General features: G+C 46.0%; 1 long non-coding RNA gene across 1 annotated transcript; it reads left to right on the top strand.

Annotated features, from left to right (window-relative positions):
* The first annotated feature begins 1,282 nt into the window (after nt 1–1,282).
* LOC147190463 (uncharacterized) lies at nt 1,283–27,898 on the top strand. Its single transcript, XR_015103647.1, has 5 exons — nt 1,283–1,352; nt 7,164–7,371; nt 21,927–22,055; nt 27,586–27,657; nt 27,738–27,898. It is a non-coding gene; the product is annotated as an uncharacterized LOC147190463 (long non-coding RNA).

Genomic DNA, 27,898 nt, shown 5'->3' with positions numbered 1-27,898 from the left:
ATTGCTGCTGTGTGAAAATAAGAGTATCTGTGTGAGGAGCTCTAGCACGGCAAGAATGGTGGAGGTGGGGGAGGCGGGGGGGGGGGGGCGCATTTTATTTAGTCTTGCTCTGCTTTCCGGATGATTATACATTAAACTGGGACCGTGTGAGGATAAGAGCGTGAGCAGGGCAAATTAAACTGAAAGGCAAATAAAATATCAAGTCCGCTGTTGCATACAGAATGCATCTCATCTGCATGCGCCCCACACGCAACATTCGTAATACTTTCGGGTGATGAGAAGACAGGAAAGACCAAAGAATACACTCCATTTGGAGAATGGATTCCCACAACTGTGCCATGAGGTCCTTGTACCTTTTGCATTTGTGGCTTGAGTCTATTATACCCCCCCGCCCCCCCACCCAAAAAGAAAAAAAAACATTTCCAAGCCAATCCAATGAAACAACATTGGACGAGAACCTTGTGATCAAGTACTGAACTTGAAGCAGCTTCTTTTGTCATAGCAGACCTACAGACGTCCCCGCAAAGAGAAGGACACACACACTACGCAGGGGCGGGGGGGAGTTTGAGGGCAATATGCTGAATCCCTTTGAGGGCATCATGATCTCGCATGCACATACACACACACACATTAATATTCAAAACACACCAAAGAAATCCCCCCAGCGGTGGTACTGTCAAAAAGAATGATGTTTCCCGTCACATTTTCGATAAGAGTTGCCTCTTCCATAGACATTTTTAAATCGTCTCGGCAGGCATTCTAATTTCACTTGTCCATTTTATTCTTCTTTTTTTTTTTTGCTTGCAATATCTGCAGTATGTGTGGATCGCTGTCGTTTTGTATTTTCAAGGCCTTTGCGTGTCGTCCACGAGGAAGTTGGCGCCGTTCAATGTGCTCGAGCAAAACTGACCGTTGCCGTCATTGGGGATCACCCGCAGGCAAATTGCCTGCTGCCACTCTCCACGTTATCTCTTGAACATTTTAGGATTACATTTTCCTCCCTCAAGTGTCACGGTTTATACGACACAGAACGGGATGTATATAAATAGATTTAAATAAGAGTCGGGAGCCGTATCGGCTGTCATAACAAAACATGTTTTGTCCCACGGGGAAGCCACGTTGTGACGCAAGACGGTTCACGCGAGTTCACGACAAGAAAGTTTTCTTTGGTTGCGTGTGCACTTTGCTTTTTTTTTTTTTTTTTTTGTCAAAGTTCCCCTGAAGGAACTTTTGCCTTCTGGCTGCACAATTACGAGTGCCACTTTGTGTGTCGCGGGAAAGACGTCAATCGGAGCCAAAGCTCACACACGGTTCGCCCCGAGGAGCATTATTTGGACCTGAGAGGTGAAAAGGTGAATTCCGATTTCATTTCTGGTTTGTTTCGATTGGCTGCTTTGTTATTTAATGGCTCGTTTCGCCGTATATAATTTAAAAAATCTGAATCTTGGCTCGGACCTTTCTGTGGGAAGTTTTCGCCGCGCCTGCCTGGATATCGTCTTTATGCACGGAATTTATTCGCCGTGTGGGGGTTCTGATTTGGTGACCTGTGCTTACGTGCGCACGCGTGCGTTTGCATGCGCGCGTGGCTCAATGTGGTCCTGAAAGCGAGTCGTCGCACGTTTCTGCCCAACTTATCACAGGAGGTTATTGAAGCTTTTTCGTTTTCCTTTTTCTGGCAGTTAATTGAATCCCCGATTCATTCCGGCCATTCCACGAATCGTGTTTCAAGGTAAATGAGAATGTCATAAAAGTGGAAATGAATCACTAGCCCCACGCCCTTCCCAAAAAAGAAGCGGGAGGGGGGAGTGGAACGGTTTCCAAGAACGTGTCATAAGGACATTCAGAAATTAACAGTCAAATGTTGATCACTGAACGGAATTTATTGATGTTCGATATAATCCTCAAAACTGAATTTACGGATGGAATTAAAAACGTCTCATAAGACCATAAGGTTGTATTGGTTTGAAGGTTTCTTTTTCCATACGATGGTCTTTTTTTGGGGTGGGGGGGGGGGGTGAAGAGAAAAACTCTAAGCTGGCTGACAGCTTGGGCTGTTTCTTTAGCCTTCATGGGAGCTGTCAGTACTTCCTAGCGATGCGTCTTAAAAACAGCCGACAGGGTCAAGACCATTGTCTTGAAAAAAGAAACCTTTCACCTCATTAAAAGCTCAACATTAAGCCTTCACACGGGGCACTTAAAACCAAATTTGCAGGTTCATTGGAGCTATGCACCATATATTTGTATCCTGTAGCCAGAGCAAGTAAGGAGGTGTCGGATGTCTCATTCTCCTCCTCGACATAACCGATCGGGGAAGTCGGTTTCCCTTCCCTTCCCGCTGCTTCTTTCAGATTGTTTTGCATCTCACCATGGCACTTTTGATGTCAATGAGAGCGTCAAATGTGATGTGACGCAGTGATTAGAACATATGTCATCGTGGGGGGGGGGTGGCGCGGCGATGCGTGAATGGAAAGCGAAGGCTTTCATCTGAGAGAGCCGCTTCCTATTATGACGCAAAGTCTTTGAAACGTGCATCCAGGCAGCCTCTTCTCAAAGGAAGGATAAAGGGCGGAGGTCTGGATGCAGCAAAACAACAAACAAACCGTCTTAAAGTGCCAAAAGAGCCCATTTGTCTTAATTAAATGGAGTTCTTTGGGAGAGTGGAGTAAATTGATTACAGCTTCTGACCGGGACCGGGAACACAATAAAACAGGCTTTATTTGCGCTGGAATTCATAAAGGAAGGAAGGAAGGAAATGTAAATTCAATTTGTGTGGAGCTTATAAAACATGATAAGGGAATAAATCATGACTCGCGCATTGCTTGTACAAACATTAAGATGTTGATCTTAATCATTTTAAGCCTAAAAGAATGTTTGAGGAGAGTATTTAGTCGTCTTCAAAGATTAAAACGCATTCAGGAAATGGATAAAGGGCCAATAGCGAAGTATCCTGTGCCTAATGTTTGAATTACGTGTACTGTATACACATTGAGAAGAATGCCGACGCTTCAAATGTAGTTGGAACATCCACTGATTTATCCACGTAGCGATAGTGAAGCGTTTGGGGGGGGGGGGGGGGGGGATACTTGCAGATAGATTCCTGAATGATTGATTGTCAAAAGTTACTCTTCACACACACACCGCACATATTTGAGTAGGACTACTTTTTGCCGAAACAGCCCCCCTTCAGGTTTTCAATATTGGCACAATCACGTATTGCCGATTTGCTTGATTTGCGCACACGTGTCTCATTTAAATTCCCTTTAGTGATTCCGATGCAAAGACAAACGGCTGACACCTTTCCTCCGGTCTTCTTGACTAACACCCTCATTATTACTATTTACCTCTTCCCATAATCCCATTGTGCCTTTTTTTCTTTTTAAGATCGTCATTATGCCGTTACACCTTCAACATTTGACACACGCTTTGGCTTGAGTCTCATCCAGCTTTATCCTCAAATTACAGTGTTGGCAATTGGGATGAAGTTAAGAATCTAAAAAAAACCCGGAAACGTTCACGTTGGCTATATGTCGTCGCTCGGTGCTGAGGACCAAATTGACGAAGCTCTCTGATGACCCTTGAGCCTCTTCGGTCCCATTTTAGTCTCGAAGCATCAGTGACCCCCGACCCATGGACAAGCATGCTAAGGGAGAGGGAAATAAGAGTCACGGAAAATCGAGGCTTTCGGGACAGAAATGGAGTCGGAAAAGGTCAGACTGGAACAAAGAATTTGGAACCAGCGCAAAGTGTCACATCGGCTCTGTTGCCATCCGATTGGGAGCTGGCTTTGTTTTTCTACAGTGATCCAGTTAGTATGGTTTTAATGCTGATATGACATTCTTTAACCGAAAAAAAAAAACCCCACAATATCATGGTCCCTAATTGTAATTAAATGTGTATTTCATTGTATGTATTTTCATTTGCTATTGTTAGCGTGGTAAATAGGAGGCAAAGGTTTTTGACCGGCGGCTTCTGATCTTTTGCGTGTCACAAGTACACAAGTACATGTCGTTTGCGGACCGGCAACCATTTTTCTTTTTCATTGCTTTTAAATTGCCAATTTAAAATCATCATTACAACTTAGTCATTACAACTTCCACGCCAACAGGCACTGATAGCTGCCAAAGAAGCTTACTTGAGGGGAGAAATACATGTTGACCCACACAAAGAATCTCCTCCGCCCCCGCCTCTGCAAAACAAAACACACACACACACAGGCTCTTTACACCTATTGTGACGGCTGTCTTGGTCTCCCCCCCTAATTGGCAATTAAATTGCATCTGCAAAGCAATCAGAGAAATGCTAGGACAGATGCGAAGCAGAGAAAAGGAAGCTTGTTTATAGTTTTCCCGGCGATAACTTTCTCGTCTCTTGTAGAGGACATGAGACATGGTGGAGGGGGGCCTCAACTTCCGTCGACAAACGTTCGCACAAACAGGCTAATTGCACATCTAAAAACGTGATCCGATGTGTTGAAAGTCATTGTGAATCATGGCCTCATAAAAACACAAGCTTCAATTATCCAAACGATGTCGTGGCGATGGAGCCATATAGGATAAGTATGGTTCTTTCGTAGAGAAATTAAGGTCGATGATTTCAGTTCTGCCCTGCTTGTTAGTTTCCAAGTTGACCTTTGACTTTTGTATGATTGCCCGGGTGGCTACCGATATAGTCGAATCCAAGTCCGCACGCACCCCAACGCCTGATCAATAATTAGCTCGCCTTGCTAAACTCACTTGACATGCGTTACGTTGACCAGATGAACGCAGATGCAGGCCTTGGCTAACGTCAGGCTGCGCACTCCGTTTTTCCTTAATTGCTCAACACGCATTAAATAAAGCAAGCAAATAAGCGGCTCATTTGTGACTGTGTCCCCCCCCCCCCCCCCCCCCCTTTGACAGGAAGCTGCAAAAAAAATGGTCAAACAGTTACACGTTTTGAAACGAGCGGGATTTACCCTCAGGGCAGCTACATTCTTATTTGGACACCGGGGCGATTGTGCCGTGAGAGATAGCGCTCTTGTTCTGAGCAACGTGTGTTGAAGGGCGGCGGAAAAACAACAACCTCCGGCAAAATAAATGCAAAGTACAATCAAAGCGTCATCAAAACCAATTGGATTATTGGAATGGCTGATAAGGTTCCGTTGAATCGAGCGCTGCCCGTGTTAGCCTTCGGGGGGTGGGGGGGGGGGGGGCTGTTCTTTTGATAGAAGCCAATGCCGGGTTCATGCGCTGATGAACAGCTAAAAGTGGCCAATTAAATGCAGAAAGCAAAAGAGCAACCGTCAGCGCTGACGACAAATGGTGGCGAGCTGGCTTGATCGGGGGAGGTCACAAGGAATCCACGGTTGACGAGCTCGCAAAGAGAGTGTCAAGCTTTTCCGAATGCGGCTACGTTTTTACACCAGAAAATCCCCAAAAGCTCCAACGTGAAAATCCGTGAAAACAAATCCACCAGCCATTTTTTTTTTTTGACATTCTCTGGTGCGGTCGCACTCTTTCTTGTGCACGCACACACTTTCCAAATCAAACTCACCTGCAACCCCGCGCCCAGTGCTCTTTCTTTGTCGCCCCGGAATCATGTTACAGGACAAAACCGTTGGTTAGCCTCGCTTTCTCGACAATGTCCTTTACTTAACTTGACATTATCGAAAGGAGAAAAGAATACGAGGAGGCGGCAATCTCACAGGCTTCTTCCTCACTTAGTCACATTTTTTTTCTTTCTTTTTCCTCAGTGACGCTTTGTTCTCTAAGTGCTTGTGCGAAGAGTAAAAAAAAAAATAATAATAAACCAAAGCCGAGGCAAGTGACGTTTGAGTCAACGGAGATGTGACATGAAATTAATCAAACAAATGTGGCTTGTGGAGCTAAAGCACTTTAGGAGGAGGTAAGAGGATAGACAAATCCTCAATTGCGTCGGGCTTTCTTTTTCATCTCTTTCAGCGCATGTGAAATTTGCGTGTACGGGTTTGTCACCTTCACGGAGTTGGAATTCTGCAAATCCTCCTCTGTTTGGATGATGGCTCGTGAGGCCTCCGCAAAAGCCATCCGCACGCAAAGCGCCGCCGTCTTCTGGATATTGTTGTCAGTCCATTGAATGGAGGGTGACGGTTTCGCACGGCTTCTCTTCCGGCGTACAGACGCCTTCTGAGCTTTACGTCCGCTCGTTACGCTCATCTCCCACCCGCCGGTCATGAGACGACACCTTCGACCTCGTCCCTCGGTCGATGCCGAGGCACGGCCGCGATCGGCCTCCCGCCTCCCGCCGATCGCGGCTGGGCCTCATCAAAGCGGATGCGCTACCCCCGCTGTGAAAGATATTCATTATGGCCGTGTCAGGTTGCGCCAAGCAACGCGCGTCCGAAAATTCCAATTTATACTCATTTGCAAATGTTTATTCAAAGAATTGGACGGGAGGGTCGGCGTCCCCGTTAGAGTTCACGTTCCGCATGTTTAATGTGTCAACGTGAGTCCTGCGCGGGTCTATTTTTTGATCTCTGGATCGAAGCGGTACCACCCCACCACGGCCCACGACTGTGGGAAAAAAAAAACCTCCGGCTCACTTTGCAAGCGTCTTGAAAATGTCCTCCCGTACCTCTGTAAGAGATTCCGTATTCTCTTCCTGTTTCGCTGGCTGCTTAAACATTTGCATAAGTAATCCTCCTTTATTGTTTCCACCTCGCGTGCGTCCACTTCTATATTCCTCCAAGATAAAGTGAGTGGAGCGCCCCCCCTTCCTCCAGTTCATATCCATCCATTAATTGTGCCATTTTGGTGCGAGCACAAATCCGCCGTGGTGTTTTAAAAACAAACAAGCATCCTGCATCCTTGTTAATTACCGAGCACCCTCCAAAAATAAATGAGCGGGGTCCCCGGTGACGGCAACAAGCACGAGAAGTGTTTTAGTAGCGAGAAAGTTCCGCTCGGCAAGATAATGGACGGCTCTTTCGTGGTAAGATCTAAAACATTCGGCTAAATGAGTCTGGAAAAGGGTGCAGGATGTTGGGAGGGAGTTGGCGGCGACTTCTATCATCCACCATGAGGGAGCGCGATCACGTTATATTGGGCTGAAGCAAAAATGTGAATGCTCTGCTCTCTTTTTGCTTATTTATTTGAAGAAAATTCAAAACATGTATTATCATTTTTGTTTGTTTGTTTGTATTGCAGAGTGCAGCACGATCGCATATTTTGTGATGTGGCAGATGGGGCCGGTCATCGTCCCCAGAGTAGAAAGCGGCGAGGCGATGACCACGAAGGAACTCGGGGCAAACTGCTCTTTGAGTCAAGAGAACTTTGCGCACGCAATTATCCAAATCAAGCCCTGCAGAGCTCAAGAGGAAGGCTGAGATGATGTGGCATTTCCAACTCAAGTGAGGTAAGCGACTTCTCTTGAAAGGTTATTTGAGGCCGGCTCGTCGGGAGAATCTCACACCAAATATTGTCGCGTGCGGGTAAAAAACAACAACTGTGGTTTCCATGACAACCTCACTGCATTATAGCCCCCACGTTTTTTTTTTTTTTTTTAACACGTCCCTTTTAAGATGCTGCTTAGTGACTCAAGACCATCCATCCATCCATCCATTTTCCGAACCGCTTGATCCTCACTAGGGTCGCGGGGGGTGCTGGAGCCTATGCCAGCCGTCTCCGGGCAGTAGGCGGGGGACACCCTGAATCGGTTGCCAGCCAATCGCAGGGCACACAGAGTCGAACAAACATCCGTGCTCACACTCACTCCTAGGGACAATTTAGAGCGTCCAATCAGCCTGACATGCATGTTTTTGGAATGTGGGAGGAAACCGGAGCACCCGGAGAAAACCCACGCAGGCCCGGGGGAGAACATGCAAACTCGAACCCGGTACCTCTGCACTGTGAAGCCGACGTGCTAACCACTGGACTACCGGGCCGCCCTGACTCAAGACCACCTTGGCGAAACTAATGAAGGCTCTCCATCACCGCCTGCCAATCGCTGCGCAAAAAGTGGACAGTAGGAGTTCGATGCTCTCAAAAAGAGCCGACCGACGCTGTTTAGCATGAGCAAAAAAGCAATCAATAAAGCGGCGGTTCAAATTTTCGATTTCTCCATGCGTGCGTCTCCTGTGACCTTCTGCCACAGAGCAAGCCGCCAAGATCAAGATGTTGACTTTAGGCCTTATCGGTTCCTCACGTCGTCTGCTTATGGGCATGTCGTTACATTGCAAGACTTGAATGGATTTGATTTCACGATGTCACCGTTAAATATGAGATTACCTTCGGAGCGCTCAAGGACCAGTTGTCGTCATTTGGGATTTTCCAAATGACGTTTAGTTTTCAACTCCCGCCGCGGGCGCAAAAGACTCGCTTAGCGTGCTCAGTTGCAGAAATGACTACGAAGTAAAATGTGTGAATGTCCCAAATGATGAGAATGCTGGGGAAGGTTTTAATCAATTGAGCTGATTGTTTATTGTCCTCAAAACAGGGAGTTGGATGCGGCCAACAAGGCCTCTGCGAGGAATGATTATTCATTGCTTTGTGCTTTGGTGCAGCCACGGGTTGAATAATCGCATTCGGATTATTTTAATCAACCCTAGCATCATTTTTTTAAAAAAAATGTATGAGCTCTGAACAAGGTGATGTTGATGCGCTGACTGTTGCCGAGGCCTGCACTCGTCCTCAGGAACCCTGTCGAAGGGATCTGGGATGCTTTTGGTTGAAGGGAAACATGATGTTCAAGAGAACAGAGGGCGGCTGATTGAAAAAAAAGAAAAAAAATGATATGCACTATAAAGACGAGAGTGCCGCTTGTACAAGCAAACATGTATACACACACACACACACACACACACACGCACACGCAGTAACTAAGTGCTCAGCAGGGTAGTAGAGTGTAAGCAGGTGTCCTTTGGGAGAGAGTGTAACATTAGCAGATCATTTCCCTCCTTTGCTCCAGCAGGCCTCTCCTCCATCATACTCCCGCTGTCAGCACTGCCTCCAAGGATTATGGAGGAACAGAGAGAGGGGAGGGGGGGAGGAAACGGGGGACAAGGCAGCCAGCCAATCTGGGTGCAAAATTGAAAGTGGAATGGGCTGCGTCTGCCCTCAAAACTGTGATTATAACACGGTGGCCATTTTTCCCCAAGCACTTGACTCCAAAACTGAACATGTTTTCCCGGAAGACGGTATTCGTTCTGTGTTCGGACAACTTTTCCGCATCAACAAGAGGAGTGTTTTTGGCAAACTTCATTTCAGGCAACTGAAAAGTTTGACTCAACAAAATTTCCCTCGATTCTATTTGTGTCTCATTTAGTCGCGTTTTTTTTTTTTTTTTTGTCATGTCAATGTGTTTCGCTTTCCTTGATCCCCCCCCCGAGAGCTGCTCTACCTGGAGGTGGCTGAATGGTTGTACCCCGGTGTTGCCTTCCAGTTTGTTTGACGAAATCATAAATCCGCATTCAACGTGTCAGGTTTCTGTGTTGGCTGAGCTGAGACTTGGTTTTGTTTCATAGTTTTCTGATGTTGTTCTGTTCCGTTTGTGACCAACAGGTGGCACTGGAGGGCTTCTCCTCCGGCCTCGCACCTGTCGGTCATCATGTCATTCGTTCTCTTGGTTTTCTTTTAAAAGGCCTGCCACGCCGACCGCATGGGGTCGGATCGTTGGGTTACTGTCATGCTTTCTTGTTTTGTTACTTTGAACTTTTTCAGGGCTCAGTTGTGCTTTCCATTTAGTTTTCCCTCCATATATCCGCACGTGTTTTATCGGTACATTTCTGCTTCTTCTGCCTTCTCGCTTTTGGCTCCACGACCCGCATGCGCCTCATGACCCGATTCCGAATCTTGAGCCCATCACTGAACGCAGACTCATCCGAATCCACGGTATATGCGGAAACGTTGACGCGAGTACGAGAAGAGGCCTGAATGACTGCCATGAATACACGGTGATTGATTTTGATCGTCATGCTCTTTCAGTCGAGAACAAAAGGCACCATTGTCTACTTTCGGACGCGAGCCCGATGCACAAATAGTACACGACATTCCCGGTACTCTGTTGGTGACAAAGCTCCCGCTGTCACCGCATCATTGATATGATTTCATGATTTGTGGCTTGTCAAACACAAACGCCGCTGTAACCGCCAACTATTGATGAGCCGTCCCGCAGTGAAGGTAAACAAAGATAAGAGAGAGAGAAATCTTTGTCCGCACTCACTGAAAATAAATCACGTAAAAGCGAAAGGGATCCATTTTTCATCGCGGCGATGCTTCGTAAATGTAGCGAAGGAAGATTTGTTGATATGTTTGCTTAGGGGTCAAAGAGGGAAATAAATACGGTTGAACTAAAACGAAAATGTTATTCAAGACCATTAATGCAAATAGTTGCAGAGAGCCCCCAAAAAAAGGGGGGGGACGATATTAATCATTAAAATGGCGGTTGAGCACGACAAGCGTGTGCAACAGGCCAGCAAAGGGGAACGTCAGCTCCTTCAAAACAGGCGCCAATTGGAATTCTTGTTTCGGGAGTTTTCCCTCTCAACTCGGGAAGCGAGCCTGAGGCCTTGCACGATGTTTGCATCCTGCCCAAGTCACTCAAATGGCATATTTGCATTCAAATCAAACGCTTGCCGGAAACCTTGGGTATTTCCACCTACTTGCTCTCTCTGCGGTTCTGTTACAGCGCGGCAGCTTTTAGTTCAGGTTGAGATGCCATGTCAGGTCGCCGTGGCTTCCGCTGACCTGACAGTGCAGCCGTCCGTTCGGAGAGAGACAGAAATAAAAGCCTCGCCCCGGATCAGTGAAGCATCCGACACAGTCGCTGGGGCTTTTTGGCTCTCCCAGGCAGAGGCTGCCTATCTGCCACTCACGCTCTCAACACGCAAACCAAATGGGTCAAAACACAAACTTGAGCTTTGCGAGACAGCAACACCAAAAGTACTCATTCGATGTCGTGGAAAAAGACCCCAAATTGTTGGCTTTCTTTGGGTCTGCCGTGTGCTGCGAGGCATCGCAATATTTTGGGCAAAATCTCCACCTGGCAAGAGGTTTTTCTTTTCACCTGCCAAAATTCAACAATCAAATGACCGGGGTGGGAATACGTTCAGATCGGAGTCTGGTCAAGAACGGCACCGTTTGAAGACCAAACAACTTGGTATAAAGTGTACAAGCCCTGCGCCCAACTCTGAAGGGTAACATCACCCTCCTTCGAACAATGCGAGAGCTTTCTGAACTGCTGCGGCAATATTATAGAGCACTAAAGGAGGCGATTCAAGGATGCCGCGGCGATAAGGCCAATGAACGGCGTTGCGGATTACAAGCTGCCGTGCAGGTTGCCATTTAAATATCAAGTTAGAACAGATGGTTGTTTTCAACTTAGCACTTTTCATCGTCAGCCTTTCCACAAAGAAAACATTTTTCCGGTCTAATGATAGGATCGTGCCCATTTTCCAAGCATGCGCTTTTCGCACTGAAGCTCAGCGTCTCTTCAAAGCTGCCTTTTTGGAGATTTTCCATCCATTTCGTCCAATTATTTCCCCTTTGCCCTTGCTCTACTTTTTTTTTTTTTCCCTTTCAGACTGGTGTTGTTGTTGTCGTTTTGATTTTTTGAACTAAAGATCGCCTCCTCTGCATTTGCAGCGCTTTGCCACCCTTCGCTCGGCTCGGCTGCCACGTCATAGTCGTTATATGATTTTTCAACGTGATAGGAGTACGCATCTTTCTCTGGCTTAAACATCCGCCTGCCCCTTGCTTTGTCTTTTTCAGAGAGGTGCCGACAACACAGGTTCGAAATCTAAACGGGCCGGGTGCCGACAATAAGCAGGGCATTGGGATGCTATTCACTGTCACTTATTCTCTTCCATCTCTTGCCAAATTAGTTTCAATTGCTTCCCAGTACCGAGTTACACAACTCTTTGGTTTGACTGCTCGCAAGCTATTCTTTGCACTCCGTAGCCACATGCTCGATACAAAAGAGCAATTTGGAGACTTACCTCATTGAACAGTACACGGCCAAAAAGTTTTTCCGCAAAAGTTTGACACTGAAGCGGCGGTTCTTAACCTTGTTAGAGATTGTAATTGATCTTGTCTTCACGACACTCCTATTTTTAAACGCCGCACTGCCCATCTCGCAACGAAAACAGTGCTTCCGGAGATAAAGACGTCCTTCCTGCAAACACCGACGGAAAAAATGGATATATGCACGTCGATTGTTGGGCATGCGGTGGGAGGGTCGCGGAGCATTTCGATAATCAGCCAAAGGAAGTTGCAGATGTCTGAGTGCTTGGGTCTGATTAGAAGGTGTGGGATGGAAAAGAGCAGATGGACATTGTGACTAACGAGCACCGGCGCTCCTAATCAAGGCTTTGCGCACTCCACGGTGGCAGTAAAAGGTCACCTGTGATTGATTCAAATGAAGGGATTTAAAGGAGCGACCCTTTGCATGGCTTGAAAACTGAAACGTCCATTCGTCCGAGCATCGAGCTCAGCGTATCACTGTTATGTATTTTACGTTCTCTGTCGACAGGGAGCAATTACGTCGAGGAAAAGTGTGTGGGAAGAACCGCGCGCAAGTGACCTGCACTGCGTGGGTGGGATTCAGTAAGTCCTCCCCAAAAAAACCCAGAAGGGTGCATTGAGCGCAAGGGACTTAGTTGAGCAACTTCTCTTTTTCTGATATTTCATGTTGATCTTTTGCCCTTAACACTTTATCAGTCAGCACGCCCCCCCCCCCCCCCCCCACAGACACACACGCACGCTCACACCATTGTCGGATTTGCTTTTGAAGCCGTCCACACTGTGAAGCTCAAACCTTGACGCACCCGCAATTGGACTTGTCGTTGTAATCATCACATTTTAGGACCACGATGCCTCGTGTGTCTTTACAAAATGCCACTTTTAATTCACACGCGGCGTCCATCTGCCAGCTATTTGAAAATCGTTCAAGCCAGAAATATTCATCTCATGCGGAGGTCTCGTGTGGCTAAATAAAGAATAAAGAACGCGGTTGCAGTGAGAACAAAATATTGAGCCCTCTATCAGACTCCTTATTTGATGTGAGCCACATACGCAGGCAACTGCGGCAACATTGACAAAAGGGAGAAAAAAAAATGGTGAAATGCATGATTTTAGCACGCGATGCGTTAAGGTGTTGTTTGGAAGTCTGTCTTGTGCAGCAGCATTTCATCTATTATCTCTTCAATATTTAAAAATGGTTTATTTATTCAAACAGGACTAATTACCTTGTTTTGGAAACCGTGTTACAGAGCCGCTAATGAGGTGAAGGAAAGCACACTTCAACTGTGCCTGGTCACCAAATCACACGCCGATGACGAATGTTGCCATGCCCACCGCCATGCAATTAGCGTGTTATGGTCTTGCTGATGAACGTGCAAATCCCTTTCAGCGCTGCAGTTCAGCTCATCTCAGTATGGTGAGCGATGGTCAAAGCGTTCACGGAGTTTTCTCCATGAAAGCATGTGAGTCTACTCAATAAAGTAGGAGGGAGCAGACAGACTTTGGTGAAATAGTTGTCAAAAATGGGAGTCGTTGATTACAATGTCCGAGCCGCTTCCGCGTCCATGGAAGTGGAGTTATGTCGCGTTACAGCTCACCTCTTTTCGGAGAAAAAATTTAAATAAAGAAACATTGTCTGGAGAAAAAGAAACCGTAAACCTAATTTTACCCAAAGTCGACAAGATGAACGTCGTAGCGCAATCAAAAGCATTGAAACGGATTGGCTAATGTGAGTGCGACTTGAAATTCACCAAAACCAAGCCAAGTGGGAAGTTCTGAGAGGAGGGCATCTGGGCCTAAAGGTTTGAACATTGCAAATCAATCTGGTGACTGATAGTTATGTAGGCTAATGCCAAATGCTACCTTGGTTGAAAGCATTATCCAATCAGTTTTAGATTTACGTATCCAAATTGTTTACTGAACACGAAGTTATACATTTGACAATGCCAACAGCGTTTCGGCTAAGTTATACAGCGCTGTCTTTATTCAAACACACACACACAAAAAAAAGAATGCAGTTGAAGAAACTCTGGCAGAAAGAAACTCAAGGTTTCAGGATGAAATGGAACTTTGTGGAAAGGCAAAATTGAGATTAATTCCTCCTCTGCCTTGCTGATTAATCTAATCCCTCGTGGGCATTGAGTCGATATCGCTTTCTTTTGGGCGGCTCTTTAGATCTAATCCCCAAATGAATTCCTCAAGGATGGACACATTGAAACCTCTCGGATAAACGTTTCCTCGCAGATGAATTCCTCAAGGATGGACACATTGACCCTCTCGGATAAAAGTTTCCTCGCAGATGAATTCCTCAAGGATGGACACATTGACCCTCTCGGATAAACGTTTCCTCGCAGATGAATTCCTCAAGGATGGACACACTGACCCTCTCGGATAAATGTTTCCTCGCAGATGAATTCCTCAAGGATGGACACGTTGACCCTCTCGGGTAAACGTTTCCTCGCAGATGAATTCCTCAAGGATGGACACATTGACCCTCTCGGATAAACGTTTCCTCGCAGATGAATTCCTCAAGGATGGACACATTGACCCTCTCGGATAAACGTTTCCTCGCAGACCGAACGCTTCCAAACGTCTGCGCCAACACCCTGAGATGAACACTTCATCATCATCATCATATCTTGTCGCGCCAGTACTGGATCCATTGCTTGGCAGCATCACTAGTGTCTAAGAGGTCTTGATCTGTGCAGGTGGGCCCCAGTTCACAATCCCGAAGAACGTGCTCCATTGTTTGTACTGGGTGGCCACACGGACACTCACTGCTGAGTGAGAGTCCCCATTTATAGGTGTTGTTCCCAGTCTTGCCTACTCTGGTTCTTGCTCTATTTAATGTCACCCAGTTATTTCTTGAGAGGGCAGTTCCACTTGGAAGATCTTCGTTTGGGTTTAGGATTGCAACATTTAGTGCAGAGCTGTCCCATTCTCTCCTTCACTTCAACACTTCATTGAAATGTATTTTCACTCCATCCATTGACATTTTTCAGTGTGGCTAAAACGGCATCCGCTGAGGAAATTGGGTGACCGACATGATTCGCCCTACACAAAAACTTGAGCACCTTCGTTCACATCAGCAATTACAGTATATGGCACGGTTCGCTAGCTAGCTAGTCTTTCAGAAAGACCGCTGGCATGGCTACTTTAGAGCAGCGTGAGGGTAGACTGTCATAGCATTAAGCTAATAGCGTAGAACCGAATTACAATGTGCCCCGTTTACGTTTCCACCCCTATACCATCCACAAGACCCGATTTCCAGTCATTCATTTTCCATTTGCCAATTTTCCTGACAACATACATCAACTTCATTGTAACGACCAGATTTTTCCCACAAAATAGTGAAAAGGCCTTCATGACGCCAAACCGTGGGAAGCTAACTGCCACCGCGACCTCGCTTATGAACAAACGCCACAGTTCTTTGTTTCGTCTATTATAAAATCCTTTTATTCTTCTTCATACTGTATACATGTAATTGACATGTTGATACTGTATTGCAGGTTCATGTTTTTACATCTATAAATGTTCGTACTGTGGTAAACATGGAGTTGGCGGCCATTTTATTGGAGATGGTAACAACGAACTACTGTTCGTTATGTCTCTCGAGGTACATTGTCACGAGATTGGGTTGTAGCATAATTGCCCTAATTATTTTTGAACAGTTTGGGAAAACGTGCGGTTTTAATTGGATACATGTTTGAAATCTACACACAGAAAAAAAAAAATATCAAGTCAAGCTTATGACAAGTGTGTTTCCTGTGTTTGCACACGCTCTCGCTGTTTCTTGGCCTTTTGGTGATTGGTTATGTCCTCTGAGAAACAACAGGGTTTTGGCAGGTCAATACTATTTCATCTGGAGACTTTGCCTTGTTTCTCCCGACAACCCCCCCCCCCCCCCCCCACCTCCAGCTGAGATGTCTGCTCTGATGAAAGAGGCAGACGGACTGTGAGCGGTTCAGGCGATGCACAGCGGGCTAGCATCACGCTGGGTGCCTGTAAGTTAATAGTTTTGCCATTTCTCGCTCGACATGATTTGCTCGTGGAATCAGTCGGCATCAGCGTCAAACGTCATCGTTTGGGCTTTGCCCCCTCCCACCCACGTGACCGTTTGCGTCACTTTTCCAGTCACGAGATATGATTCCCTCTGGAAACACCTGCGAGCATGCGCGACTTTGTAAGTGCGGTCAAGTGAGGCGAAACAAAAGTTGTCTCAAAGGCCACTGAGGAAAAAGCAGGAGACGTGAGAGAGAAATTAGAGCAAGACAAAGTCACCTGGTCTCATTCGGGCCGGTAAACAGTTGAGTGTGATATCGTCTTCTAAATTGAACTCTAATAGGAATCACTTCACTGAGGAGAGTAGCCTAATGGAAAGAGGATTGCTTTTTTTCACCAGCTGAGGCCCGTGGCATCGTTCTTTTTGGTACCAAATTAACAATTTACATGTGTGCACTCCTTCTGCGTGCGAGCTGCAAAATGAGGCTCAGTGGTGGATGTGGTGGTGGTGGGGAGCCCCATACAAATTGAATCATGAGGAGAGGGCGAACTTTAAAAAACCTTGAGGCCACTTTTATCCTGTCTGGAGAAAATCAAGACCTGGATTTCACTGAAAAGAAGACAGAAGTGATGCCGTTTGGTCTCACTGGTCCATGTACACTCCATCTTGTGGACTTGGGGCCCCCTGGCTCTTTATCTCAAGCCAGCACTCTTGTACTTGGGTCTAAACTGGACAGCGATTTGAAATTGGTGCCATTCTCCAATCCAACTTCTTTCATCTTAGGCAGCTGGATAAAGTCAAAGCCTCTCCTTTCTCAAGAAACACTCATTCATGCTTTCATCGCATCTCTGCTGGATTATTGTAATGCAACTTACTTTGGAGTCAGCCAATCCTCCATCAAGCGTCTCCAGTTGGTCCAGATGCTGCTGCCTGCCTCTTGATTGATACTTGTAAGAGGGAGCACATCTTTCCTCGACCAATGTCTGCTTGCGGTCACATTGGAAGCCTGGACTATTGAGATGGACAACTGAACACTGACCATAAGACGTGCCACATTGCAACCCCCTGTCGGCCTGATTGCAAAGGAGTCAACCATCCCAAAGGTACTTGATACTGGGCACGCTGAAGATAATATCGAGTCCATTTTTTTTTCCCCCCAAAAAAGAATGACAGTTGTTGAATCATATGTATTGAGTGTGATTTCGGAGCCGACTCATTCTAGTGAGCTGCTTGTTAGGGGGCCGTTACATTCTCATTAGTTCAGCTTCGATGCTCGGCGTGAGCAGCACAGCTGCCCTTGATCCCCGAACGCGGGCGCAATCGGTCCCGAAGGGCCATCGAGAGTTCCCTAAATATGGCTCCCTCGTCATGCCTCATTTTAATTTGCGTTCAGCCGAGTGTCTTCCAGCTCATCGACGCTGTCTGGATTTTCTACTTATTTCTCACCTAGGCCTGATGTTTGCGGTCGTGCCACAAATTAGTAATGAGGGATCAAATGTAACTCTTGGACGATTATTCAGATACAAAGAATTTCTGTGCTCAGCCATGCCACACTAGTTGGTACCAACGCACCGCGTAGTTTGATGCTCCCAAGTCCCCATTCAAATGGTGCTGCATAGAAAAAAAAAAAAGAAGAAATGTCAGTCAACTCTGAATACATTTGAATATTGAGAAAATTTTGTCTTCATGCGATCTTTCACCACAATGGATCTCAATGACTCATCTTTGAAAAGCAGTCTGATCTCTGAGGCGCTGATTTGCATGTTTTGTGCCTGTACCTGCGTGAGCGCGCCTCTTTTCAGAAAATGAAATCAAATAAAATTGTTGGCAGAGACATTTTCTACCCTGATACTTTTGATGTCCTCAGTGTGTCCCAAACAAACAATGAATCTTCCTGTCTGGCTCTTCAAAAGTTGTTCATACATTGAAAATACGCAGACGGTGTTTTTATAAACACAACAGGAAGCTCCAATTCGGATCAACCAATCAATCAAGCAGAACTGTCCTGGACAACGTGAGGACAATTTGATAGTCCAGCTATTGCTGGCTAGATTGTTCAGCGTGCATTTGAGTTGACTCGGTTTGCATTTGGAGCGCCCTAAGCTTTGTCACAATGTGAAAAGCACCAAATAATAACACTTGGCAGGTGTTTCAAAGAGATTTAACTAGAAAAGCTTTTCTTCTTCTGTTCATTCGAGTTTCTCTTTATTCTGCGCTAGGAACAAGAATTGGCGCCGCAGCGCATTACTGCCTGTGCTTGGCTTGCAGCCCGTTGATCTATTCATGAGGACGCGCGCCGTGTGTTTTTAGCCTCTCTTGAATATTCCAATTAGCCTAGCCACAAGACTCCACAGTGTGCAAATTGAAACGAAATCATTGTGCATTCGAGCAACTGAAATCTTAAACAGGACCGGCTGGCGAGAGAATTCAGAGTTGAACCAAGTAAAGAGCACGCGTCGAATTCACCTGTGTCACCCTTCTACGCCCCCGCACTTGTCCCGAGGCCCCGCAATTAGCGACTCCGCTGCATCTGCGGTGCGCAGCCGAAAAAGGGGCTCCCACCCCTGGTGAAAGCAAACCGGAGTGAAACGGCCACAGGACGATCCCCGAGATTTCATTCAAGCTCCATTTAAGGTCCCATGAGCCCCAGGAGACATGAGGATGGAGGGCTGAAATCGTGTCAGCGGCAGACAGAGGGGAGCTGAAGGAAAAGGCAAAAGGAAAAAAAAAAGTGGCAGAAGAGGGAATCATTCGGATTCTCCAAAATAAGGAGTGAGGTGGAAGTTTTTGTTTCCTTGGCAACCACAGGTGTGCATGCAGGCGCTTTGCGGGCAGAAATGCACTTGGCGGCGACGAGCACTGCAGCGTCATTTCTTTTCTTTGATTTCAATTTAGTTTATTTTTTTATGGCTTTCTGAGCAACCTGCATTCTAGTTACCTGAGAGGACAGTCCCGTAGTACGTACTGGGACCCGATGGGGATCCACCAGTCAGATCATGATCCTTCCGTGTGTGTGACAGCCATTAACATCATGCAAAGTCTGTCTGAGAAGCAAAATACACGCACACATTCATATACCAATTCTGATCCATTAATTGAGTTTTACACCAGGAAATTGTTCAGGGCAGGTGTACCTCATGAAGTGTCCAGTGTTTTGTTTTGCTTGTATTCACTTCTGTCTCAATAATTAGCTCAAAATAATTTAACACACGAAGGAGAAGCATGTCAACCCGAACGGAACAAAATGCTGATTAAAAAAAGGGGCGGCGGGTGCGGAGGGGGAATTGCCTCAGGAAGGGTGTCCACTGTAATAAAAAGTGCGGCAAACGAATCTTGCCAGTGACTCGCTGTTGGCAATCCCCGGCGGGACGAGCCGAGCCCCAAGCCGCAACGTTTTGTGACATGGCGTGCAACGAGAGCAAAGACAATATTTCAATCCTGGGAGAGCTTATTCAACGGAATCACGGTGCGCTCATCCATTCGAACTGCAATTTCATTATTTAACCTCCTGCTACATGTCAGCGTTTGTGTTCTCTTTCGACATGACTGTCGGAAGAGATAAATTACCATTGCATGTTGTTTCGCCCTCGAAATGCTGCACATGCATCACTGCTCGCTAAGCTCGGGCGGACGCGCAGAAACGACTTTTTGCTTCTTTTTTGGCAGTGCAAGGTTTCAGTGCTGGTTATTCAAAGGAATGTTTTTTTTTGGGGGGGGGGGTTATTGGCATTGGAATTGTGATCGTTTTGTGCATTTAAGTTAAATGGCTCCAATATAAGCAAGTCGTGGCATCCTAGAGCATCTGAATTGGTCATGTGGACCCGAGAGGTTGATTCCCTTGGAAATCACTTACCAGTCATTCTGTGTAACTTCAACTCCTCAAAAGGGCGGACAGCTGAGCAGTTGGCCATCAATAATAGAGAGCTCCATCCCCTTTGCCATTAAATATGGATGAGGTTGAACCGCAGACTGCGCAGGTATGCGTTTCCCAAGGAAAGCTGTGAACCTTTCGTTCACATTAACACGTGTCGTAGCACACTCCCGTCCGCTCGAAATCGGAGCCCGGTGTTTGCTTTGAAGCAACGGAGCACCTTTGCTCAAAACAACTCCAAATCTTGAGCACAATTTGGAGTTTGGTTTTATCGGGGGTGTGCATCGCAACATTTTTGCCTCTGATGAAAAATGAGCACAGCAATTATCTTTCCCCATTGAAATGATGTTCCAAGCCGCCCCCTGCCCAAAAACAAAACAACCAAAAATGTTTTCATATGTTTTGTGCGGGGGGGAAAAAAACGGCAGCTGCACCGCATCACACTGGGAGACGCTCTTAATTTTTGATTATCACGTGTAACCAAAATATCAGGAACTGCACTCACGAGGCAGGCCAACTTTACACCGTAACTGTCTGAAAAGGCAAATCTTTTTTAAGAGCAGAATGTTTTCTTCGCAGGATGCCACTGCCTTGTGCGAGAGGTGACGATTGGTGCGTTTCTGGAAAAACAAAAAACCAAAGAAATTGGAAATGGAAATTGGAGATCAAAAAAGATCAACGACGACAAAGGAGCATCAAGTCAAGTGGCGGCCTGACATGAAACAGTTCAACTGTCACTGTCACTTATTTATGTGCCATTTGAAAATAGAAAGACTTTAAATGTCGACGTTCTTCTGATCTGGGATGAAAGCAAAGCGAGCAAAAAAGAAAAAAAATGCACAAAAAGAGTCAGGAACAGACGTGCCATTAACGATACCGCGTTCAGCGGTGGGGATTTAGAAACGCACTCACAATGCAGACATAAAAACAAAGCACCAAAGTTCAAAACAACTTAATTAGAAGTTCTGGGTGCTACAAGTGCGTAGGAGCTGAGCTTGACTCGCTCGTGTGATCCGCGCGGCGCTCAGCAGTGCGCCGTGTTTGTTTTGTACTCATCTTGACATGTTACGGTGACACGGTTCATCCTGACAAACATGTTCCGTCGGCTTCTCTCGTATAAATCGCTGAACAAGAATTTGAAATCGATTTTTTTTCATTCAAGTGAAAAATAATGGGGGGGGGGGGGGCAAAACTGTTTTTATTTTTTGTGATAACTGGTTCAAAACAAACATTGCTGTTTTCGTTCAATTGGTAACGGCGGATGCACGTTGCAAGATGTGAACATTTCTGTCAACTAATTTGGGCCTCAGACGGCGCGTCAGGGAAAAAAAAACCTTTTCACAGATCAGACTTGTCTGATGAAGCCTACAACGTTTTGCCATCCCGAGCGTCTCCCAGTGCAGCGCAGCTTTTAAAATGACGGCATCATTTCGTATTAATATGCGATTAGCCAAAGTGCACGCTGATGGGCTTTGTGCTGCTGAGATGAATAAACAGAAATGATTGTACACATCCCTGCACACGTTTTGATCTGTTTTGGAGATGGATCTTTAATTTGGCTTCTGGAAATGAGACGTGAATGTAGTGAAGAAAACGCTTCACATTTTGGAGAACAGATCAGATATAGTTCAAGATAAGCGATCGTACAATCGACAAAACGTACCTGAGCCGACACGGCAGAAAGGAGGAATCTACACCAGCGAGAGGCTTGCACTCACTAAGCCCCCACTGAAAAACAAAACCATTCTGATTAGATGTATCTTCCCCTCTGAGGATTAGAAGCTTGGGTGAAACCTTCAAGCCATACAAAAATTCATTTGAACAGGTTGTAACCGTCACATGCTCAATCTTCTTTTTTTTATCGCCAAAGACCAAACTCTGTAAAATGAGCCAACATTTATATGTATTTATTTTACTGTTATTATTTCACATTTAGGACACTTTTTTTGGAACTTGGAATGATTCGAGAAAATGGTCCACTGAAGTGGTTCGGTGGATTGGAAACATTCCATCAACTTGACACGCGCCAAATTAAAATGTTGAATTAAACTTGTCGTGTTTTTTTTGCTTTCCCTAACAGATTGTCTTGAAGAGCTGCAGCGAGCCTGCGTGGAAGTGAGCGTCATAATAAGGCAGCGGAACCCGAAACCTCTCGTAACAAACGCACAAGAGTTCTTCAAGGCTGTCACTCGCCTCATCGCAACAAAAGGTCAGATTTAATTGAGTCTTTGAAGAAACTATTGATTCTTGATGTCAGCTGCAAAACTGTCTGATACAAAAAGATGTTGTTTTTGTTTCACCCACATCTCAGTGGGTGAAAAGTAAAGTTGACCCATTGATAGTGGCTGCATAACAGCCTCTGTCACCTTTTCTGTTGCAACTCGGCGCAGGCGATTTTGTACTTTTTCTACGCGGGGCCTGTGCCGGGCGCGCGGACGCAATGGTGCTTAGCAGCCGCAGCGCCCCCGTGCATGTATCGCAAGTCCCGAGAGACCAAGCAGCTGAAAGCCATCATCGCAGAGACGTGACACACTCCGACACATCTGGCCATGCCCACGCAAATTTGCGCATGCATATTTTGCTGCGCTACGTACGTACGCGAACCAACGCGCTCATGCGGAACTATCGCACACGCGCACGTGTGTGGGTGCACACGCCGGCACATGATTAAAAGGAGACGCCAACGAGCAACGAAATGTACTTTCAAACCAAATTGGATTAAGGGTGTCATGTAATGTGGAACAAGCGTGAGAGGAGCATTCCCTTGAAACTTTGCACTAAAGGGATAGCGGCTTTGAAAAATGAGCTGCCCGCATTCCGGTTTGGAGACAATTCACATTCGGCATGGATGACGGAGCATGGATGGGGCAGTGGGGAGGGGGGAGGGGGGGGGGGGTGGATAAGACTCAACTTCCAGACAAAAAATGATCCTGATCATGATCGGGGCCCATGCGTGGATTCATGCGGATAGCCTCACAATATTCATCACCCCCCTCCCGCACTCCGCTGTCTCTTTCACGTATTTTATTTGAAAAGGTTCCGCGTCGCAAGTCATATTTTCTCCATGTTCACCGTCGGTCATATGGTCAATATTTGATGCATTCCATTTGTGGGTGGGGCGGAAAAGCAAGCTCAGCGGCAAGGACATTAGGCTGCTCGGGAAGAGGCGCCAAAGGCCCCTCACTATGAACGCCGTCCACTGGTGCCTTGGGAAACCTGATTTGTTATGACTTCATATGTATCTCAAATTGTTTTTCCCCGTTAAAATGAATGGGAATGCAATTAATCCGTTCCAGCGTGAATGCCTTAATTGATTTTTTTTTTTTTCTCCACTCAACTGTATAGAACAGACACGTCACAAAATTGGCTCTCCGCATTACTCGGTGCTTTGAACCGCAAACCGCTTCAAACAGAACACATGTTGCGTTCGTCTTCACGGGCCCTAATCTGAATAAAGCACCGCTCTCGACTCATTTCCATATCAAATCTTTCAGAGCCCTCGTCTGCATGCGCTTCAATTTAATACTGAGCACGCCATCCAATCTAACACCAATTCACATTCAGTGAGCGACGCTCAAATATTGGACGGGGGTGGGGGTGGGGGGGGGGGTCATCACTTGCTTGTTTTTTTTTGTTTTTTTTTTTTTATGAAGAGGGATTTTCACCTCAGTGCAGAGACCTTCAATCCGCTTGCGAAAGCCTCTGCATGCGTTGAGGCGCGGCTTGCCCTTCCTCACCGAAGGCTTAGCAACTGCGCATTAGACGTCCTTAACCACAGAGGCAATCCCATAAACGGTGCCTAACAAATGCATCAGCGCCCCCAACCGATGTACCAAACTCTCCCCTATTCCTTGACCGAGTCAAATGTTTGTGCATATGGAAGTCCGTTGCGTAGAGATGCGTGGACCAGCCAGTGCGGAGGAAACGGTTTTTAACCGGGCTGCGTCGAATGTATTGCAAAGCCATTCGAACGTTTTGAAGAAGTCTTTCAAACGTATTTGTAAAACGGAGGCTCAATGCCAAAAACAACGCGCCGCTCAACATTCGGTTTGAAATTTCTTCAAGTTTAACTTCTATTTTCTCTTCACAATGTTTGGAGCGCCCGTCGATCCATTCAAACGATTTTATCAATACATTCCAACGGCTTGGCCGCATGTTTGAACGGCATCGAAGCGCGACCTTATCGGATCTAGTCGGAGCTAATTTCGTTTCAACAGAATTCCCGCTGCATTCAAATCGAGAAAGGAATCATTCACTTGGAGCAAATTGAAATTCATTGATTTGTCATTTGCGCCTGGTACGTAGGAATTGAAAAGAATAGTTTCAATTCCTCCAAAAATTCCTCAGTTGACCACAATTGCCATCCGTCATAGGCGTGATTAAGCGGCTAAAGGAGGGAAATGGTATTGATCTCAAGCTGCCGTTGTCTTTCTGTTCGCGGTGGCTGCGCACGTCATCCACCTTTTACAGAACCTTGATTTGAAAATGGGATACGACGACTCAAGTTCTGACACGCTGGGTGATTTCCATGCTCATTAGTTGCTCATTAAGCAGTCAGTTGTTTTTTTATATATCTGTAACTTTTTTATCATAATGCAGAGATTCCGTGATAATAAATCCCTCTTCCTTCTTGGCAAAGGACAAGTTCATAAATATCAACAGAAGTTGGAGTCTAATAAATCAGGAAGATGCAAATATTTCCCGCTGATTTACATTTGAGTGATAAAATCCTGCATAATTACATCATGTTTCAAATGATTGCACGGTAACTCAATGTGCCACATTTCGTATTGTCATCAAAATGCAATAATAGACTTTTAGTCATCGTCACATGATTGGCATTTTGTCACAAACTCAACTTTTTTTTTTTATGTTTTCCTCCAAACGCATGAGTCCGATTTTGGTCGGAGTGGAAAAATAAATCAATCGACTTTGACACGGTTTGCTGCAGACACGTGCTAAAAACTGACATGACGAATGCACTTTACCATGTTTGCATCTTTCCGGATTTTTCACCCAAATGGCGGCGGCTAATTGCATACTCTGCCAACATAGTTTGTGATCGCCAGGAGAAAACCAACAAGATTTTTTCCGAAACGCGAAGTGGATCCGGTCTCGCGGGATCATGTCCCGAATCCGATTGCCACGCACAAAAAAAAAGCTTGATTTGCTGAGATTAATTAAATAGCATCGGAGCAACCCACGGCACCCGACGGAGGGGAGGCAAATGGCTCGGCCGTGTAATGATTATTTTCTGTGGCTACGGCGTGATGAAGCGCTTTGCCTCGGCGAGCTTCTGTGTCTGGGCTGTCTTGGCAATTTCTAGCCGTCTTTTGGATGCCCTCATTAATATTACTGACACATTTGTCTCTCGGTGCCAAACACTTGTCAGGATAATATTTGAGTTTATGCTGCGGAATACATGAGCTCGACACGCATCAATGTCGTCTTTGGTGTCAACATCTTTGGCAATTCCTCACGCTTCGCCGTTGAGCTCGGCGGTTCGCGGACGCCGTTCACCGAGCGGAATAATCCCCGTCAAATGCTTTGCGCGTTGTACAGAACAAAGGTGTCGTTATTTTTGTACCTCAAGGACGCCATTTGATATCAAAATCCGTGAATTAATTCGGGCCAAAGCAGTGTATGTTCTAAAATACTTTAAAGCTCGCCTTTTTTTAGGTGCCGCGTTCTCCAGATCGTTTTGATTCAACGGACTCCTTATGTGCCCGTCTGATAAGAGACTGGCAGGCGAAAAGGAAACGAATCACGTCACTTTGCGTTTCCCTCAATAAATAAACGGATATGGTACTGAGCCTACAAATAAAACACCAAAAAGCACCCTAACAATGTTTAGAATTACAAATGAACTTTCTTCTGTCGATTCTTGTTTCTTTTCATGTCACCATTCCAACGCTCCCCCTTTATCAAGGCTTGGAACTAGCAAAAGTGGCCCAGTAGAGACACTCGGGTGGAGTTTCTTGGGTTTTTTTTTATTTGGGGCGAGGGTTAAGCTCGGGTATTTATTTATTTATTTGGTTGTTTGGTTTAGTTTTATTTTCCTAAGTTTGGTTTGGTCACAAAGAAACATGAACTTTGAGAATTAACAATCCAACCCAAAAGAGACGGTGCGTGATTTCACATCTGAGTCTCCTGTAAGACCGGAAAAAGTTGCTAGTTTTGTCGCGAGTCGCTTTTTGGAAAACGAGTCGCTGGAGGGGTTGCGAAAACTTGCCAAATAAAAAATGTAGCGAGAAGTAGCTAAGTTGGCAACAGTGTTTGGAGGTGCGCTTCTGGCTCTCACTTTTGCACATTCTTTCCTTTCTTTTGGCCAATTCCACTTGTCACTGAATGTGTGTCAATAAATAATGGAGGAAGACACATGGTACAACAATACTTGCAGTCTCACGTGACAGCCTGTACAAAAGTCCAAAGTTTGCGAGACTAACAAGCATGAGCACTCGAGGAAAACATGGGCTGCAATTTCAAAGGGGACTCGAACAAAACTTGTATAGCGCTTGTTTCACCCCTGCAGACCCACGCAGTGAACGGATCACGCGTTATGATTTGAGAATGCATTCTTGTTTGGTTCAACATATTCATTGTCTCGGTTGTTCTGCTTCGGCAGTGGATGCTCCAGGTGATTTGCAGGCTGTGCCTGTCCCCGGTATGCCCACACCTGCAACCTGTGACCTTACTTTCAGCCTCGTTGTGTATGCGCAGGCATTACAGATAAGCCAGAGTCGACCTCGGTTTCTCAGAGTCCATTCGGTGATTCGCCGAGCGCCGTTGTGTGGATATTATTAATACACACGGTTTTCCTTGGGGTAGCCGGACAGAGCCGCGTAATCTCTCATGCCTGCTTTATTGCAGATGATGTGACGCCCGGTGCGGATCGCCATGCCCCGTTTACCCTGGCGCTATTGCACGTGTCTCATCCAAACACGTTCACCTCCACGTGAACGCTACGCACCCCGTATAGGGCACATGCCCCACCCACTTCCACTCCTCGCTCTCACCCCGTCACTGTGTTAGGCAGGCGCTTCAAAAACGTAGTCACCCGTTGGAAAGGCCAAACCCGCATACACTGCCTAACGCACGGCCAGCCTGACATGGCCCGGCGTGTTTCAGGCCTGACCCTTTGCCAAAGCTGTTAATAACACACATTGCCACCCATGGTGGGTGACACAAATGCATTGGATACAAGCCAGAAGGCAGAGTGTGCACCAGAGCATCCAGAGGGACCGCTAAAATGTGCAAAGCACGGCCCATGTGACCACCGCCCACACTTCAGCTTCACGCGGTTTGAAAGAAAATTTGTCAGTAAAATTGTAGGATAAGCTTACGATCAAAAATGACAAGAATGAAGCAACTCTGATGCTATTATCGCCACTGCTTATTGATCTGATCGCTCATACGTGTGTATGTGCAAAACCAAAAACGTGTTCGATCAACAAATGACAAGCTCCATATCTCTGTACAGTTCTCTCGGGGGAATTTACAACATTAAATGGAATTTAATTCCTTCTCCGCTTTGCACATTTTGTTATTCATGAAGCCCCATTTTTATCATGTTCTTTACTCTCCAAATAAATGGAGGAAATCGGTTGCGCTCCATATTTCCCATTAGTTCTCATCTTGCTGAAGCGCGATGTGGCCATGACTAATGTGTGTTTTACTGTATGTTGTTAAGAAGCACGCGGGTATGTTGTACATTTTCTAATTGGATATTTTTGTCATAGTTTTTCACCAAAACATGGTGTTCGTCGGCGACGGATGGACGGGAGGACATTGTTTTCTGCTGTTTTCGTCAGGTATGTTGTGTTTGTGCGTGAGCTCATAAAACTAAGCCACTTGCTCTTAAAACTAATTAAAACTATCCATCCATTTTCAGCACCGCTTATCTTGAACAGAGTGGCGGGGAGTTGCTGGAGCCGATCCCAGCTGGCTTGGAGCGGAAGGCAGACCACACCCTGAGCTGGTCGCTTGTCAGTCGCAGGCCACAGAGAGAGAGAGAGAGAGACAACCATCCACGTCGATCCCACGCTGACGGCA

This window comes from Hippocampus guttulatus, chromosome 18 (assembly GCF_054856545.1).
Source record: "Hippocampus guttulatus isolate MCC_2025c chromosome 18, RoL_Hgut_1.0, whole genome shotgun sequence".
NCBI classification, from domain to species: Eukaryota; Metazoa; Chordata; class Actinopteri; order Syngnathiformes; family Syngnathidae; genus Hippocampus; species Hippocampus guttulatus.
Note: the sequence above shows the minus strand (reverse complement) of the source record. Positions and strands in the feature narration are given on the sequence as shown.